At 37.6% G+C, this 20,091-nt stretch overlaps 1 long non-coding RNA gene across 1 annotated transcript in view; it reads left to right on the top strand.

Moving 5' to 3' along the window:
• Positions 1–3,568, top strand: part of LOC102068509 (uncharacterized) — a 126,758-nt gene extending 123,190 nt beyond the window's left edge. Inside the window, exon 3 of the long non-coding RNA XR_012580276.1 lies at positions 3,478–3,568. This is a non-coding gene — a long non-coding RNA (uncharacterized LOC102068509). The remainder of the gene's footprint in view (positions 1–3,477) is intronic.
• The last annotated feature ends 16,523 nt before the right edge of the window (positions 3,569–20,091 follow it).

Here is a 20,091-nt window from a genome sequence, read left to right as displayed (position 1 = left end):
TCAACATGCAATAAACCTTTTCAAGGAGTGTATTGAAAAAAAACAAAAAACATTGATTAAACTTTTGTTGATTTCCTTTCGAATTCTGAATAATGGATTTTCTGCTTACTTTGTGATTCGCTTGCAGTGTTGTTTTACAAGTTCACTTTTGCTAACAAATCATATTTTTAGGCTGACAAAGTGCTCATATTCTTTGATTAGATCTCGTGAGCTTGGAGCTTTTTAAGTGGGTCTTGTGCTGTTGTCTGGGTTTTTGTCATTCTAATTGTGTTTCTTTCATTTTAATAACTGAAATAAGTTTTAAATCTGAATTATGTCCTGCCTTTTTCCTTCATTGTCTCTTCTGAATTGATACAAGTTCCTAGAATAATTTGTATCTTGGATTTTACACGCTTTCACAAGTCCCTTTTGTAATTTGTACATGTGAAGTACATGAATGCATAGAGTATAATGCGGTATGTATCTTATGAAAAAGAACAGGTGAAATTAATGCTAAATATATATTTCATTTTGAAACTGAGTCTAGATAGTATATTTTTAGGAATGCAAGATCGTAGCCAGGGATGATTGAAGTCAGTAAAAAACATTGTCATTCGGGGATTAATATTTTTTTCTACAATGTTTTAAAAGAAAAATTATTTTTAAACATTAACTGCTTTTACCAAACCATAGTCTAAAAGACATATTAAAAATTAAATTTTGCTTTTTTTTCTACAATGTTTTAAAAGAAAAATTATTTTTAAACATTAACTGCTTTTACCAAACCATAGTCTAAAAGACATATTAAAAATTAAATTTTGCTTTTCACAAGTACACTTTTAAAAATGATAGTATTTACAAATATATGAAGTGCAGGAGTTTGTTGGCAACTCTAGCCTGTTTTATTATTACTGAAAAACTGCAAGACTTGAATAGCAGAATACAAAATAAAAGCATTGAATGTGATTTAAAGAATCAGCTGAACAAATAACGTACCTTGGATGAACTTTCTTTAACTGACAGTGAATCACTTTATAAATGATGCCCATTAAAATCACAATGAAAAGTCTTATCTTAAATAGAAGATGTGTACATAGTGGATACAGAAATGGAATTGATGACTTAGCTTCACTTGGTCTGTCTCTCCAGGAAGAAACATTGTGTTGCCTAATATCAGCTCCTTCCTGTGTAAAACTTCAAATAAAAGGAGAGAGGAGGAAATACTGTGTTTCATTTGAAAATATGGTATTAAAAATAAAATAGAAAGTTCTACAAGAAATAGGATCTTTGTACCAGGGTTAATGCACATTTAGAGATTAATACAGTCTTTAAAGTATTTTATAAGTGATTTTTACTTTTGAAACCTAGATTCTAAAGAAAATGAAATAAATGAGCAAATAAAATATACTTTTATGATAGTTTCTCCATTGATTTTCCATCAATATGCCCACAAATTGTAGAAATATTTGATTCCTTTTTTCAGTACTCAATAGTGTAGTGAACTAGTCTTTTTAGAAGAAATAATCACAGACTGTTGCCATGAAAACCTCCTTTAGTAATAACGATCTTATTTAGTCAGAAATTAAATAGCTTCAGTACTAGGACTTAGATTTAAATTACTTCTACTCTTGCCTACCAGTTGTCTTTCAAAATACCATTGTATATTAATTCCACAGCACTTGGATGTATCACCCTACATTCTAATAAAAAAATATTTTATGCTTTCTACCTCCATCTTAATTACATTCAAGTCTTCAAAGTAACTGATAGTTCCAGTGAAAATGTGGTTGCTACCACAGAGGTGAATTCAAGCTTTCCAGCTACTATGCATCTGCAGGTAACTCCTCTCATAAACAACCCACTAAACATGGAACAATCAGAAAACCCCAAAGAGTGTGAGTGACCTAGCAGTGTGTGCGAAGCCTTCTCTAACATACAACAGGCTGGAGAGAGAGCAAAATCATATGATTACATTTTCCAGCTCTTATCATACATTGTGTTAGCCAAATTGTGATCAAGGAAATGTTTACACAGTTCTCAACTGTTTATTGGGTTTTTTTCCCCTACCTGATGAGATAAATTCTCTGTGAAACAGATAAACAAATACTAGGTTAAAAAACATTAAGAACTGTTATGGTATAATGAAAAATGTGAAAAATAATAATTTTTATATTGTGCAATCCCGCTGTTTTTATGCTGATAATTATTGTATTTTTAAATTATATTTTGACAGGAAAAGCATGCAGCATGGATTTTTGTAATGTTGCATGGAAAACCCGAGCATCTTTTCAATAATATGCATATTTTGTATGTACATTATTGAATTTAGATTGAGTTACAAATTTGAAACATCTAAATTTGTTTTGGACTCTGACTATGGGATAAGTTTACATTGTTAATATGGATGTCATAATAAGTTTTGAATCATGAAATACTGATATTGAAGGAAGAAATTTGACTGAATTGGGAAATAGAACTGGCTAACCATGTTTGCGCTTGGTTTAAGCTGTTTCCAAATGGTGTGAGGAAAAAATACAAATTGTCATTACATTTAAATAATAGTCATTGTTGAGTGTAATGCTGTTTAACTCTCTCTTACCAGCTGAGAGTCAATTTCTCCAGTTACAGTAACTAAAAGAATCAACTGTCTTATTTCTGCTAACAGCTTTCAGACTTCCTCTCCTCCATCTCTGTCACACAGTCTCTTAAGAAGACTTGCAAAGTCCTTGGCTTACAGATAACTTTGTTGTCTCAAGCAATGATATGCATGAGGTTATCTATGAAAGGAAAGACCATTCCTCTTTAGTTGGACAGTGGAATTGGAATTTGTCTTAAAATGAGAGTTTTTCAGGCGAAAGAAAAAGTAATCAAACCAATGACAAAGAGGATGTAAAGAGAATGACAAGAGATGAAATTATGAATAATCCTCAAAAATGAAACAGTGTAACTTCCTCTAAGATTGCAAGGCATCTTTTTCCCCTTTTTTACAATCTTGATAATACCATAGTTGACAGTCAGGAGCAAGAAACTCCTGGAGGCCAAGTTTTTGGGTTCTGAAAATGACCTTACTGAGGGGCTAATGGAAAGAAAGCTGAAAAATCCTGTGGTGGATGAGTACTTTTGGAGATTTACTGCTTTTCAGTTCTGCTCAGTCAAATTTGCAGTCTTCTGTTAAACCATAAGTCTTGATTAATGGAAAGTTTTGAGGATCTTTTACTTTGGCACAAACACAGTTTAATATTTCTTCAAAAGTCCTTAATTCACCTCCTTTACTTGAAGAAAACTGTCTGAGAGAAGGTCTTGTTCACAAACAATAATGCCCTTCAGAGTTTCGTTAATGTTCATTTGCAAGGAGTGTTTGTAAAGCTCAATCAATGAAGACTGCATTAGGTGAGACACTGAAGGGATTAAGGGAAAAGAGAGAAGTATGTATAGCACAGCTTATCTGGGAGGCAAAAAGCAGCTTAGTAGTGCTGATGTACTTTTTCCACTCTCCAGAAGTTGTTTGAGACCCATAGCTGTGGACAGAAGTTCAACAAGAGGCCAACATTTTGCTGTGCTTGAGTGGAAAAACCCAGGTCAACTCAACCTGATTGCATTACACGTGCCTTTCTAGAAGGTAAGCTGAGTCTGCTTTGCAGTTTCCTGTATTGTGTTCTGGAAGGATGGAGCTTGTTATTTAAGTGCTTAATACTGCATCCAGAATATCCAGAAGCTATATTTAGCAATGCCAACTTGAACTCTTGAGTTTGGTGTTTTTTACTGGCAAGAAAGAAAAACACACAGGAGTAAAAATGTGTATCTTAAAAATAGTGTTGCATTTTCAGAATCAGAGTCTATTTAATGAACAATTTAATGGAATTTCTGAAAATGGTATACTCATCTCCAAAGGCAAAATTTAGAATATTTTATGCAGCAAAATATAAATCGCACACTTGTAGTATGTTTTGCATTCTGTGATTGCTTTGAAGGAACATTTGTTCTGTGAGGACTATTCAAACTTTTTAGGTGTCCTATTAAAATCTTAGAGACTGAAGCATGCTAATCTTGAGCCAAAGAATAGGATGAGGGAGGATGGATGTGTTGCCTCTTTTAGCACCATGTTAGTGTCCAGGGCCACTGAGGAAAAGCACGTCCTGATAATAAAGTCACTGAATAGTTGGAAGAGGTATTACTTTAATGTAAAGAAACTGATGGACAGGTAGATCCTTTCTGCCATAAAGATGCACTTTTAAAAGTTGCATACCCTTCTGGCAGCCTGGAGGACAAAGTGCTAATACAAGAAGAAAGGAAAGAAAGAGCTTTAGACTGCCATTTTACATTTAAGCAAAATTTGTTGTATGAACAGCTTTTGGGATAAAAATTCATAGTTAAAAAAAAAAAAACCAAAAAACCAACTACACGCACAGTACAACAGAACATAGTATCTATAAACTAGCTGTTACATCTGTTAAAACCTATGCTCTCCAGCCAGGGAAAGACAAACAGGAATCTGGAAAGATCCTCAAGGTTCTACAATTACAGTCACATCTGTACTGGGAAATTCTGCCAGTAAACAGGTAACAACAGCAGGCGCTGATCTAGATGTTATATTTGATTTATCTCCTTGTTAAAAATGAAGGAAGAAATTTCTCAAGGGAAATTCTGTCAGGAGATTTCTGTGCCTACCATACCCTCACGTAGTTCACTGTTGGGTAGAAATGCTTCACCTGAAAAATTCAGGGTATTCTAATCCAAGGAGTCATACATAGTTCCTTTTCCTGTTAAAATTTTATCCCATATCTAGGCCTTTCCTCCCATGGTCCCCTATGACTTCCCTTTGCCCTCTCTGTTCTCTCAAAGGTAGATCCTGTGTGGCTCAAAGTGTTCCCATCTCCATTCTAGAAACAAGATGCATGGTTTCCATGGCATTTCAGTCATTAAACCACTATGTATTATCTTGGGAATGAGAAACTTGAAAGTAATTAAAACCTGCCATTGTTTCAGGTTCTATCATCAGACGCTTGGCAACTCGTTCTGCACCCTGTGAACTGGTGCTTCTAAACTTGTGGAAAACAGTTTGGCGGTATTAGGAAGTATTAACAATATAATTAAATATGTATGTGCAAATCATTCAAGTATGGAGCTTGCCTCATGGGACTCTTGAGGATGGAAGCACTACAGGATAGAGGGGAAACAGGAAACACTGTACTGATACATGCCAGTGCCTGAGTGGTTTCCACCAGGATGATAGTTGGGCAGGTGGATATCACATATCCTCTGAACACAGAGAGACATAGCTGTCCCGAGATTTTCCTGGGAAGCTGTGAGAAAGCTCAGAGGATGAATTAAAACGTTATCTCTTTTTCTGTAACTGTTGTTTATAGACATGATTCTCCAGAATGTGCTATTTATAGTTTACCAATAGTGTGAGAGAAAATTCCTAAAGACCAATGAGGTCTTAGATCCCCCACTGTTTCTATAAGAACTGTGCATTTCTAATAATAATGTGCTTCTCATGCCTTCCGATGATGGAGTCACTGTATCACCTTTGTCTGTCCCCGGTACTCCTTTGGTGACAGATGGAGATTCTGAGTCCCATGGAAAGGTGTTTCTAAACAATGCAGAAAACAGCTAACACCTCCCAAGACATCAGAACTGTGTTTGGGGGTACATTGAACATGTCAATCCCTAATGCTCTTTGTGTGTTCAAAGTATTTCTGAGAGTACAAGTGAAGCACTGGGAGATCTGACTGATAGTAATACTGTCTTTATAGACCTTGTCTGCTGTTTCACAAATGGGGAATATGACATTGTTATAAAGAAAAAAGATTAAAATGTTAAGTGGAAAGAATAAATATAAATCTGACAGGAAGCTGCTCCTTCAACAGCTAGACAGAAGTTACATAAGCCTTTCATTTAGTGTGCTTCACTGAGGGTGACTTAAAAGAATGCCTTAGCGTCAGACATCCCTCATACATTGTGATGAAGCTCCAGCAGAGTCAAAAATGGGTAATCATTGTAATTGTTGGCTGTACTTGGATCAAGCACACATAGTAAATGATTTGCAAAAGCCTATTTTAAATTTAAGTTCTGATGCAGTATATCATTAGACACAAGCAATAACATTGCCCAGACACATTAAAAATAGCAGTCAAAGCTTATGAAAGTAGTTTTATATAAATTTCATATTTTAAAAAATTTGACTGTGAGCTTTTTGCTTAACCTTATACTATATTTGAACTCAGCCCTGTTTTCTAAGTGACAGAGCTAGTGACCTGACTGCTGTCTCGGTTTGGGTGGATGGCTTTGCTGCTTTGAAATATATTTCCTAGGCAGCTCAAGTGTAAACATTTCCACAGATGTGGAGGTTTTGTGGGTGTCTTTGCAGAATTTGTCTTTGCTGCCTGAAAATGTCAAACTATCCTGCTGCACTTCTCATTACATCTCCAGACTGGGCTACTTTCTCCAGGAAGCATTTCTTTTGATCTCGCCTCCTTTGCCAAGTCAAAATTATGACCTGTATATAAATTTTCCTTTTGTATGAAAGTGCATTTATTATTAACAATGAATTTGCTTTCCTTAAATCTTTCCCACTAAATATTATCTGTAGGAAATAGTATTAAAAAATGGTCAGTAATTTTCCATGAAATTGCCAACAACTTTAATATAGCATCTGATTATATGACCTGTATGTTTTCTTCATTAACAAGAAGCAGCCTTCCTCTTGCCATATAATCTGGTTTACTACACACACCTACATAGATCTATTAATTTGTGACAGGCTTACGCATCAAAAGATTGTTACATTTCTTGCAAAGCAGTTGCACATGCTTTCCAAGAACCTTAAGTAGATAAGCTGCTGTCACAGTTCTTTAATTCCAGCTTCTGCTGTCTTCTAAGGAAGCAGAGATTTGCAGGGAAGACTATGGGACTTGGGTCTGTCATCATGTTAGTGCAGGGTGATAGCACTGCTTGCTGCACTGCTGTAGCAGGAAAATGTCATGCCGAGAGGAAACACAGCTGATTCCAGAGACAGATCTGCACAGTGGGCTTCTATGGGCATTAAAATGCTGGTCCAGCACAAGAATCTGCTGCATGGCTCTTACTGACACCCTTGCATTATCTTTTCAAAGAACAGCAGTCCTGAAACATGTCTGCAGTCACACTGGGTGCCAAAAAAGAGCTTAGGAGAATTGTAAAGGCATGGGTTCTGGTATCTGCAAGCAAGGCTTCCAGGATCAAGAATTTTTGTAGGTATAACTAGTTACAGCCTAAGGGAGAAAGAGAAGCACAAATAATATAAAATTTCTCTAAATAAATTTTTATGAAGGAAATGAAAGATTATCTTTTTTAAACGAGGAATGGAAAGAATTATTGCTAGGACGGTGAGCAAGTAGCGGAGTTGTAATTGCTCAGCTTTCATCCCCATCTCGACTGAGGTTCAGGGGATTAATGCGGATCCTGCCGCCACCGGGGGGCGATGCTCTCCCAAGTACTCCGGGAAAGACACAAATTCGCATTCCGGGCTATCTGCATTCCGCCCAGATGTTTGCATGAGCATGGGTCTGTTTGAAGAAGTTTCTAGAAGTAAGTTTTAAAAGGTAAGAATATTTTGGCAGCTAACTTTTAGTCACGTTCCTGGAATTCTTGAATCTTTGACAAAATTCAATTTAAAAATTAATTTAGAAACGACTGTGTCTTAAGGAACTGGAATGTTTAATGTATTCTCCTTGATTTCAGTTGATGAAGATTATTATTAAATATCTTATTCCTGCTTAAAACTCACAGATACTCTCATAAGACTGTCATGTTCCTAATCTTCATTGTCATTTTGTAACCATTAACCTAACATTAGTTAATGCTTCCCTATTTATTATCCACATACTTTTGAAGGAATTTATAATTTCCTACTCCTTGACTTAAAGGAAGAAAAGATAAAAGCTTTCCAAATGTTCAGAGTATATATATTATTTACCACTATGATTCTTCAGACCTTTTATCCAAACGTGTATTTCATTCCCTGTGAGTGCACTGGCATTGCATTCAGGACAAAACAACCTCGTTCCTGCTGCATAAAGCAGTTGGCTAGTGAGTATATCTGAATAGGATCAGAGAAATGGAGAAATTAAAAGAAAAGGGAAAGACCTGCCATTCAAAAAGTAAAAAATAAAATTTAAATATGGAGTAGTGGCACTATAAAACATGAATCTCTTATAAATCAGAACCCCAAAGATTTTGCCATTTACCTTTCAGTTTTGTTTACTGTTACTGTAACCTCTTAAATACCTCCCTCCAAAAATCTAATAAGGGATTAGAACAACAGGTATTTTAATCAATTTTAATCCATATGTATGCACACTTTTTCAGATTGGTAAAAATGCTTTGAACAAGTTATGGAAAGGACAATTCTATTCTATTTTAAATACCCAGTTTATTATTAAAAGAAAAGCATTCATTGCATGTTTTATAACTCTCTGTCTTTTTATAGTATCTATGTACATGGCCTAAGATCAGGAATAATCAAATTCAAAACACAATTTCAAGTCTTTAGTGATTAGTAAAGATTTCTGGCATTTGTAATGCTACTTGGTGTATATTGATCAATGCAGCCTATTCATTTAATGTGGAAGATGTAATTTGCTTCTGTTGGTCTAATTCTGTACAGCATTATCAGAACAATCTCTGAGAGGAGAAATCAAGATGATTTCCTAGGCACAAGTTTTAGGACACTGTATAAAAATGTCTGCGCCACGTCTCAAAATATTACCTGTCCCCATAGCTTCTGTTTTGGTCCCAGAACTATGGTCTGTCTTGGAGCTAATTTTCATACTACTGAGATAGTTACAGGTTGATGTCAAAAATCAGAAAGCTCTGTCATTCACTCATTGCTGCTTTCTAATCTTCTCTTGGTGCATAATTCTCCCCTCTTCCAGGAGTACCTTAGGTGAAAATGTAATTGTTTATTGTGAGTCTCTCAAAAAAAGAAAGGATTGAGTAACCCCAGTGTTATGACTGATTTGTGGTCACCAATACAAAAAGTTACAGAGCTGTGAAGAATGGTGACATTCCTCCACCTTGATTAAAAGATAGTCTTCTATCGTGTGGCTAAAACTGTTCCTGCTCTGTAACTCTGAATCTGAGGGAAACCCTGTTATTAGAATGAGGTGATTATGTGATATTGTTCTGATATTGTTCTGATGCGGCTGGATGCTGTGCAGGATTTTGGAAAAAACTCAGACATCGATTTCATACAGCTAGTCCAGATTTGCATCCCTGAATGAATGCAATGCAACTCCTCCTTCAAAGGTGTTAACAGTTTGGAGTTTGGATTCTCAAAGATGCTGGCAAATTTCAGTTCCTATGCTCTTGACTCTCCCTTTCACTATTGAGTGTATCATTCAGAGATACATATACATGAAAATTAAATTTCTGTATAGAATTCAGAACTGCACTTGTACAAAGAGTGAAAAAATTTTGAAAGGTCCATCCTTCTTTCTCTCTTACAATTTAAGTGATGACTTCTATTTGGTATTTGGAGAGACTATGCTGGGTATTATGGGTTTCTCTGAAAAACAGGCAGCCTCCTTCAAATGAATCCTGGAGCAAGGAAGGAGCACTCTAGGTTATTATCTGTAATATAGGGAAATTATGTTGCTTGCACAATGTAAAAGGAAATTTGGGATTCTTTTTGTTTACCTTGATGATATGAAGGAGAGGAGAACTATAAAAAAATAAAAAGGCAAAACAAAAAAAAACCTCAAAACCATAGCAGTGAGATAAGAATTACTTGCTGTTGTATCTCCAGGGTTGATATAGTTGAGATTGGTGTGATATATGTTAAGATAATAAAAGTATAAGTCATAATAATTTGTTATGGTGACATAGATATAAAAAACTCTTTTTTTAATGCAAAATTTTAATACCATGTTGTGTATTAACACACCATTATTTTACTCTAATAAACTGGGAAACTATTGGATACATAATGTTTTAAGCTAACAAAATATTCCAACAATTATTCTTTGACGAGCTATTAATTGAAGGCCAACTTATGGTACAGTAGGCAGCCTAGCCATGTGGAAAGCAAGAGGAAGGGAAGAAGGAAGTTTCATCAGCTGTGTCAGTATGTTTCTGAATTTCTGTTGAGCTCTGTAGGACTCTCTGGAGGAACTGAGGTCTGCTGGTGGGGTACTGCTGAATCTAGGGGGTAGCTTGGTGGGTTACCATCACACTGACAGCAGCATCTTCACTGCTGTCCAGAAAGGCATCATAGCATCACAAAATAAACTGTAGAAAACCACGTGATCCCTACTCAACAGCAGAAAATTTCAGTAGAAATGTTAAACCTGGGACCTAACAAATCTATTTAAACCTAGCTGGATTAAATTCCGGGTAAATTACTGACCTTTAAAGCCCTATAGTTGTCAAAGAGAGTGGAGGAGGTTGAGAAAAGTCTGCTCCCCACTTTCTGGGCACAGCCTTTGGCATACTATGTGCTGTGCTAGGGAGAAAATGTTTGCTATGGATGCAGAAAAACTGCCATCTCAGAGGGATTTAGATTTGAGATTGGAATTATGGTAATTCTCCCCATGGTATCTTGTGCCCTTTGAAACAGATCACCCTAATGGAAAATCATCTTTACGTAAGGGGCACGCAAGTCCCCAATAGATTTATAAATTGCTTTCCAGATTCCTCACAATGTGTATAGTATTTTATTCCTTTCACATTTTTTTCCATATCAAGTTGAGATGAAAAGTCAGTGTCCTATAACTACTTGTAGAATCCAAACTTTAAAATTATTTTTCCTTTAGGTTCAGTGTTTTAATTGACTTGAATTGAAAAATTAATTTTAACTGAATGTCAAATTGCATATATTGGTATCTCTAAATTACTTTTTTATTGCCCAAACACTATGTTCCTATTCTCTCCTATGCTCTACCTAAGAAGGCAGACGGTTAGAAATTTCCAGGCTCTGTGACAAAACTACATCATCTACAACTTGTTACAGTCTCCTTTGAGGTTCAGACATATCTGGCCCACAGAGTCCAGGACTCAGAAACTTACTCTTTGAAATACAGAAACTAAAAATTGCAGCCAATTAATTATGACAGAAACTACTTTTTAGTAGGTCACCTCAATTTTGAAAAAAATGAAATCTTTCAATTTGGTTGGATAAAGTGTTAAATTTTGCTGTGTGAAAATACCCACAGAATAAGCAGTATTAGCTTCATAAAAGAAGAAATTATTTTGCACTAACACATTTTAACTGTTTACCTGGATTATTTGTTAATTGAAGTGCCATGGAACTGGAGTTCCTTTCCTGTGTTCCTTGGTTTATTTTCTGGTGGTTTGTGGTTTATTTTGTTTGTTTATTTTTATTTACTTTATATTCTTATTTTGTTTGATTGTGGAGGCTTTGTTTGTTTAAAAAATTTCCCCTGATTTTAATGTATTAAAGGTGATGAAAAAATCAAAATAATTACAAGAATGATCAAATGGAAAAATATATAGTTCTTAGATGTCCTGATTAAGACAAGCTGCCAATTGTGAAACACCGCTGCCAATTTAAAATGTCCAGTTCAGTACAGAGAGATTAGGCTGGAAACTGCAATTATCTATAAATTAGTGCCAATCTGCTCCCAATAGCTTCATCAGTCCTGGTAATCTGGAAGGCTAACACTTCTCCAGAGCAGTGCTGTTTGTTGTGGTCTTCTTGTTCCACATCAATTCTCTACTTCTGAAATAGACCATTTCTATAATTATTAAGATAAAATACAGCCAAAGCCGTTGCCTGAAGAAAGTGAGAGAACAAGAGAGAGGTGAAAAAAGATGAAAAGGAATAGGCAAAAGAGAAACTCTGAATCTGTATTCTGAAAATCACAGAAAAGAAATTAATTGGAAAGAAGTGATTTTGAAAGACAGGAAGTTACAGAAAGATGAAAAGGTATCAGACGTTTTAATAAATGAAATTTCTCTGAAGAATTTTGCCCTTGTGAGGTTTTTTCCTGCAGTAAATTTTATATTTTCATATTTTAAAATTGGGTAGAAATGTACAGAGGCTCTTCTGAATTATATTCTAAAAATTCTTTTTTTTTTTTTGCAAGATTTATGATCAATTTAACTTACTTTAAATTATACAGAAGGTTTAATGATTACAGCACATTCATAATAAGAAATGTCATTTCAGAGACATAGACTTTATATGGAGGTTATTTGTAAAGAAATTGTACTTAATTGCATAGCCTCCTCTCACTTCTGACTGAATTGGTAACAAGGTAAGACATACAGCATGTGTGATAGTGCCTACAGGCCCAAAACAAATTAACTTAATGGGCACAAATGTGTACTCCTGTCAAATTATGTATTTGATTAGGAATGGTCTTGGCTTCAACTGTACATGTGCTTTTGCAGAAGAAAAATAAGCCAGTTAACCCATGTAATTCCGAAATGTCTTACACAAGTCTAGAAGCAGAGCCAAGAATAGATGTGGTTTGTGATTGTAAAACTGAGATTCCTCTTCTGTTGTAATACAGATTCCTGTAATGCTTACACTGCTCCAGAATCTATCATGGTAACTAAGCAGAGATTGACTTTCATAGCAAAATTGTTTTGAATGTGTGCAGTACTCCAGATCAACATCAAGTTAGGTGGGAGTGTTAATCTGCAGGCGGGGTGCAAGCTCTACAGAGGTGTCTGGACTGGCTGGATCAATGAGCTGAGGCCAATTGTCTGAGGCCTAGCAAGGCCAAGTATTGGCTCCTGCACTTCTGCCACAGCCCCATGCAGCCCTGCAGGCTTGGGGAAGAGCAGCTGGAAAGCTGCCTGGTGGAAAAGGACCTGGGGTGCTGGGGTACCAGCAGGGTGCCCAGGTGGCCAGGAAGGCCAGTGACATCCTGGCTTGTATCAGAAACAGTGGCATCAGATTGTATCAGCAGGGCCAGGCAGTGATTGTCCCCTGTACATGGCACTGCTGATGCCACACCAGAGTCCTGTGTTAATTTCTGGGCCACTCACACAGAAAGGACACTGGGATGCTGGAGCAGGTCCAGAGAAGGGCAATGGAGATGGCAAAGGATCTCAAGTACAAATCTTAGAAGGAGCAGCTGGGGTTATTGGGCCTGGAGAAGAGGAGGCTCAGGGTTTATTGCTCTCTACAGCTGCCTGAAAGGAGGGTGTAGCCAGGTGTGAGTTGCTCACTTCTTCCAGGTGACAAAAAGAACCAGCTTCAAGCTGCATGAGGCGAGGTTTAGACTAGATATTAGGAAAAAATTCTTCATGGAAAGGGTTGTCAAGCACTGGAACAGGCTGCCCAGGGAAGTGGCTGGTTCACCACCCCTGGAGATATTTAAGGCATGTAGATGTGGCACTTACAGCTGTGGTTGGGGATGGGCTTGTTAGTGCTGGTTAGTGGTTGGACTTGATGATCTTATATATCTTTTCTATGCTAAATGATTCTATGATTCTACAGTAAAGAGATGTTTTAGGTGGAGATGGCATGATGAGTTCAACCAATCTCTAAGTAATGTCACTGTCTCTAGCTAGTTCTATAGGTTAATTAATCAGCCTACAGTTAGTCAATAAAGTATTGCATGCAAACCTGTCATCACTATAAAATACAGGATGCTTGTGGGGAAAGGCCTTTGCTCAGTTACTGACAGAAGAAAGGGGCAAGGTGGTTCTATTTTGATCAGCTTAGCTTTTGCTTTTGTGAAGACTTCTGTGCAGACTTTGGCTCCTTTTTAAGTTGTAAACACTTATATCTTTCAGAGTCACGACATTAGGCCGAATTTGTAGCTACCCATCTTTGATGAATAAAAACATGAGCCTTGTTTCTTTTATTCCTCATGTAAAACATTTTGATAAAGGATAGTTTTCTTCATAAATGACAACTTATCGTGAACATTTTTAGATTTTATTAGAATTAGTTAGATTTCATTGAATCCTCTGTAACAGTCCCAATGGCAATTAATACATTAGAAGTGTCTAATATGTATGTGCTGCATTAAGAAAATAAAGCTTGATAGGATATTTGATATGCAATAATCAGTATATATCCAATCTATGTCCAGTATATAATAACAAAATATGTTGCATCCAATTGCTTTGCATTGTGCATAAAACATTTTACAGGTAAACATTAGTTTCTTAATAAATAGGATTCAAAAAAATCTGCAATATGAACTAACATAAAGCAGAATATTTCTGTATTGGATAAATTTGAATAAATTCATTTCAGTATTTGACTAAATCTTGCCATTCTGATTAGTGTTCTGGCAAAACAGGAAAAAACTAACCCCACTTTTGCAGAAAAAAAATCCACCACAAAAACACCCCAAAGAAAAGCAAAGTCTTAAATTGTGTTAAAAACCCCCCATGAAAACAGTGTCAAGGTTAGAAAATTATCATTAAATAATTTTCCTGCTTGCTACATTATATAAAGGCTAGAGCTATTGTTGAGAGAAGCATTCAAGAATTTCAAGAACCCTGCCTCTTCAAAATAAGATGTAAGAGCAGACAATGGCTTGTGGTCAGGGAGAGTAAATATTGGGAAGGAGATTAATTAGCATGCCAAAAGAACTTTACTAAGATGAGGAGGCTACAATAGGGCTGAAAATCTCCAGCTGTGCAGAACCCTCAGGAAGGAGGAAAAAGTGGTAAATGAAGAATTAAAAAGGGTCCCCTACCTGTTTAATCAACCACAATGATTAGAATAATTAATGTTTTTTCAAACTGTGATGCAGAGACATTTCTTAAAAGATGCTGCTGATCTAAATAGTAAAGAAAAACTGGAGTGTGTTTCAGAGAGAAAATTTAAAATAACCCCAAACTCTTCTCTTATGTAATATGCTTCTTTTTTTTTTATGTTATTTTAATTCTTATTCAAAAGAATGAAGAGCTAAAAGTTTCATTACATTTCATTACACATTTCATCTTCAAGTTTTGTCTGCACTAGAATTAATTGCCCAGCTAAGTTATACAAATGAATTTGCAATATTATTCTTAAAACTTACTTTAGGCTTGAAAATGCATCATGAAATAGGGGCACCCAAACCAAATATACCTTTCATATCATACTATCACCCACAGTACCTTTTGTTCAGCATAACTCAAATTGTACATCTATGTTTCTGACCAACATATTTGGGCAAACAGGAAAATTCAGTGGGTAAAAATAGGAGCAGTATCACATCCTCTTTGCTTATCCTTATTTCTCATTTTTGCCTGAGAAATAAGAAACATAAAACATAAACTATAGGGGGTATGAATTAGAAAACTGCTGACCTACTCCATAAACTTCCAGAATAATTAATTACAGAAAATGGCAAGAAAGAAATTTCGGTAAGTCAAAGCTCACAAAGGGTACCTATGTCCAACCCAACTTCTGAATTGCTTCTATTGAGATTTTATGGTGTGAGATGGTTAAAACACCATCCAACACACAAATGTCAACTTGATGCCCAACATTGTTTGGTGTTTAAATAAAGCCAGATCTGAAAATTCAGCCACAACTCTTGAAGCTGAGTACTTCTATTCAAGGAACATGTAAAATGGAGATCCTTAAACTAGGAAAACATCTCAAGGAGACTGTGAATAACACAGGAAGGTCTTAACAGCCATTGGTTTAGAAGCTCTATCAATCTTATGATGTTTTGACTGCTTTATTCATAGAAAATCTACTGCATACAGCTTTTGATTTGAGAGGGTGTGTCTGAGACTAGGACACAAGGAGACATTTGCCTTTTTCTGGAAGCTGCAATGTGTGCCACATAAAACTCCAGGATAGGAAAAGTTTCAGATATTTTTTGATCTACTGAGAACAGTCAGATGAGAGGAGTTCCCAATTTATAATGAATAAACTGCATCTAAAAGAATTGATACGTTAGAGATAGAAGGTTGTCCTTGGCATCAAGGCACTGCTTATTATTGTGCTGTAAATTTTAACATACAGTTTAAATTGTTCACTGGACAAGAAAAGAATTATGAATTTTTGAACATCAACAAATAGAAAAATTAATTGCATGCTTTTCTAGAGACATAAAATTAAATTTGACCATGACAACTTAAAATATTCCATGGCCAAAGTGGAAAATTAAGTTTTTATCTCTAGACGAGGTATTTTTATTGACTAGGCTTGATCAAATCAGAGTTCCTGAGTTTGGCTGGGGAGGTTCTTCACTTTGTATTATATAAAAAGCCAGATCTTTCTGTGTTTAACAAATTTGGATGAAGAAGAAATTCTCTTATTTTTGAAGGCCTGAGTTCCAGGATTTATCTTTGTGAATTCCTGTTGCAGCTGCTGTGGGTATTGGGGCTATATAGAATATCAGAAAGATTAAATGCAGTGTCAGGCAGAGATGCCACACCATAAAGATATTTTCTGTTGCAATTGTAGGCCTGTGAGGACTTTGCTTAGACCTGTTTTGAGATGGTCTTCTGCCTCTGATCTTGGGTAGGCCCACATAACAATACCTTATTCTGAAGTGTATGGAAGCTGTCCATAAAAACAGATGGATGTTTCCCTAATGCTGACCATCTGAGCCACCATGCTCTCTGGATCTTTGTGGTTTCTGCCTTTTTGAGAGTACTTGTTTTAGCAGAGATCCACAGGTGTTTAGCAATCTAATCAAATTCATGAAGAATGAAAAATATGAGTACCTTGGAGGTTTTAGCCTCCAGGAAAAATATTAAGGATTGAATTGTAGTAATAGCAGAAGAATGGGGAAAGCCATAGAAGACAAATACACTAAACCTTGAAGTCTGCAGTGGCCTGAAGTAGAAGATGAAGGTTAAAGAAGAATGAAAGATGAATACTTCAAATCAGTTCAAGGCACAAGTAGCAAAAGTCAAGGAGAAGTTGAGATGCAGCTAGCAAAAGACATCAAGGTTAATAAGAAATAATTGCAAACATAGTATTACTATAAAGAAGATCAAAGGAAAGGATGAGTCCCATTGTGGAGGAAGAATGTGGTAAGGAGAGAAATGTAAGAAAAAGAAATTTAAAACCTATGCATCAGTCATTAATGGCATGTAATTGGTTAACTCAGTCATCACTGCAATGACAAGAAAAAGAAAGGGCTTAGAAAAGACTTTATCTGTAACAAATCTATTTCGTAATTTTTGTAAAAATGAGATTGTTCTAATCATCTTATGAACTCTGCCCCGAATATTCACAGAATTGTTTGAAAGGGTTTCAAAATTGTCAGTCATCACTTTTGAGAAACTGTAGAGAGCAAGCATGTACCAGATGACTGTAATAAACCAAAGCAAGTTAAAGAGTTTCTTTAAAAAAGGGACTTTCAAAAAAGTGGGTGAAAAAGGGTCAGAAAATGAAACTCTTGTCATTCCACCTTCAATTTCTGGAAAATACAGGAACACATAATTCAGCACAGTATGTCCAAATATCTGGAAGATACCAAAGACAATCAAGCCAAAATAATTTATGTTTATGAAGTAAATCCTCTGCTCTGTTCAACGGTGTTCTGGTGTTCTAGACATTGACGATGGAAAAACCTCAATGCCCAATTCAGTGGGATAATTAAGTGATCAGAGATCTCAAAATCATGGTATAAGATTAAAAGAACAGGATAAAAATCTGGTAATAAACATATTATTAATAAACATATATCATTGGGACAAAATACAGAGTGGGGTTACAATAGTTTCCAATATGGGGAAAGACTATTGATCAGAGGAAAAGAGTAATTTGAACTTCATGTTTTTGGTGAATAGGATTAACCATAATGCAGAAAGGATCGTATGTGGCCCGAAGTTTAGAGTCCGACTAGCTGAGGGCGAAAGGCCGACGCCCCTCTGCAATTCCTGGCCAGCACCCTTCGGAGCCTGATGGCCTCGGGCTGTGCTGGCTGCGGACTGGCGTACCTCGCTGGTATATGAGAGGAACGGAACTGACCATTTCCCAGGGGTTAAACATCGGTTTATTGACGGTGATGCCGCATCCAAACACCGGGAAACCATCCGGGAAAAAGTTTTTTTTCATAGGGGGTGCAAACAGGATTATAAAGCAAGGGGGTGGGTACAGACAGAGCCAATCAGGAAAGGTGAGGGGATGAACTTCACAGAACTGACACTCCATGGAGACCAATAATCAAAAGGTAAAGGAGGTGTCCTGGGGCCCCAGCCAACCACCATCTCTAGAGAGGAGAAGGTTCTCGAAACCTGGGAGGAGGAAGGGAGTGATTGACTGGACAGGGAGGAAACAACTTTCACTTATAAGGGAAACCAAGGGGAGAAGCAATTACATATCGGCAACTATGAATAGCAGTTGCTATAGCAACTTAGCTGACAGGCTAGCAGTGGCGGGAAGAACTGGGGGAACGAAACCATTTTACACATAATAGGGGAGAACAATACATAAATTGAGGGAATAACACAAGAAACTTAGCAACACACTACCACATCTCCTCGTTTTTTACCAAATAAAAATTAAAATGAAGAGAAAAGTCCAAATTAAGCTTAGAATGCAGGAACTCGCAGCTGGTCATGACGAGTGTCTTTGTCTTCTGAACATTGCAAGGGACAGTGGCACTCGGCGCTGTCAGTTTTCTCCGGACTAGCTTGCAAATTAGGAGGATGAAAATCAAAAGTGAGTTGGGGAAATGTACTAAAAGACAAAAGGTGAACAGTTAAACGCAAAATACTTAAACAGATGGTTCTGCCCCAAATAATAAATCCAGTTCGGGAGAAGAAGAAGAAATGGGGGAAGGAGGTTGGGATTAATAAACCAGAGGTAGTTCAGTGACGAGAGGGGTAGGAGCAGCAGTCTCAGCATTGGGGAGGAAGTAAACATCTGAGGAAACTGATGGTGTTTGGGAGGGTTTTCTCCGTCACCGCGAGCACGCCTGAACCTGTGACTCAGCTTCCTTCTGCATCCTCTGCTTCGGGATGAGGTGCTTGACTCATTTGGATGGTCTTTTTCCTCTGTCTTCTTCCTATCTTGCTTCCGCCTCCATTCCATGTAGTCTTGGCGCATGGGACACTGAGGCATCCAATGCCCCACCTTGCCACAGAGATGGCAGGGATGGGTTGCTGATGTCCTCCTGCCGGACTCAGAAGTAGAAGGACCGGCCACGGGGGAAGCTTCAGCCTCTATGAAGTCTTGCTCGGGGCATTCAGCAAAATGCACAGATGTTCTCTTAGGCCTTGGGGCTAGGGAGACTTGACGCACTACGACATCTATCATGGCTTCTACTGTGGGCTTAGGACTTCGAGGGAGAGTTTTTATAGCCTTGCGGCAGTCAGCGTTGGCATTGCTATAAGCCATCTGCTCAAGCATTTTTTCCCTGTCATCCTCTCCGAACGCTTGCGCTTCTACATATCTGTATAGGCGTTCGATAAATTCCATGTATGGCTCTTGCGCTCCTTGCAAAACCTCAGCATCTTCCCATTGGGAGGTAACTACCTCTAACTTAAAGAAGGCCCGCTCAGCTGCCCGGGCCGTCTCTACTAGCTGGGATGGGAATAAGGCTTTAGCTTGATTTGCCCCTTCAGCCCACTGTCCTTCACCCAAAAGATGTTCTTGGGTAATTAACTGACCATCTGCGTCATGGGACAGTGTAAGGTTCTCCCAAAAACTTGGGAGTACTTCCACTATTTCCCTCCTCCATTCCCTCACCCAGACCCTAAATTCCATGGGTCTGAGCAGGCTAGAGAAGAGGGACCTTAAATCCGTCGGTACCAAATCTCCCTGAGCAAGGGTATTGTGTAGCAAACCCCGGAAGAATTCTGACTCCCGGGAGTAATCTTTCTGAGCTTTGCATAGCTCCTTTATTTGGGCCTGTGCTAAAGGCACCCACTGTGCCCGTGCATTTCCCCTTTCTCTTATATGATATGTTACCGGGGCGGCTTCTAATAGGGGAGCTTGCTCCAGTTTCCGGCTTTCCCCCCCCCCCTCCTCTGAACACAAAGCGTGAGAGCTGGGGGGGGTGGCGTGGGAACCGAAACTGGAGGAGGTTGAGGCGGGGTTTGGCGCTGACGTAAGGCAAGGGAGTGGGCGCGGCAACGTACCCTTCTCCGCCCCCCGGACGGCGTTCGGAGGCGGAGGGAAAAACGAAAACGGAGCGGGGGGGAAAGGAGTGGGGGGCTGAACCGGGGGAGGGGTTTGAGGAGGAG

Source organism: Zonotrichia albicollis, chromosome 5 (genome assembly GCF_047830755.1).
Source record: "Zonotrichia albicollis isolate bZonAlb1 chromosome 5, bZonAlb1.hap1, whole genome shotgun sequence".
Classification (NCBI taxonomy): domain Eukaryota; kingdom Metazoa; phylum Chordata; class Aves; order Passeriformes; family Passerellidae; genus Zonotrichia; species Zonotrichia albicollis.
This window is presented reverse-complemented; position numbering and strand designations above follow the sequence as displayed.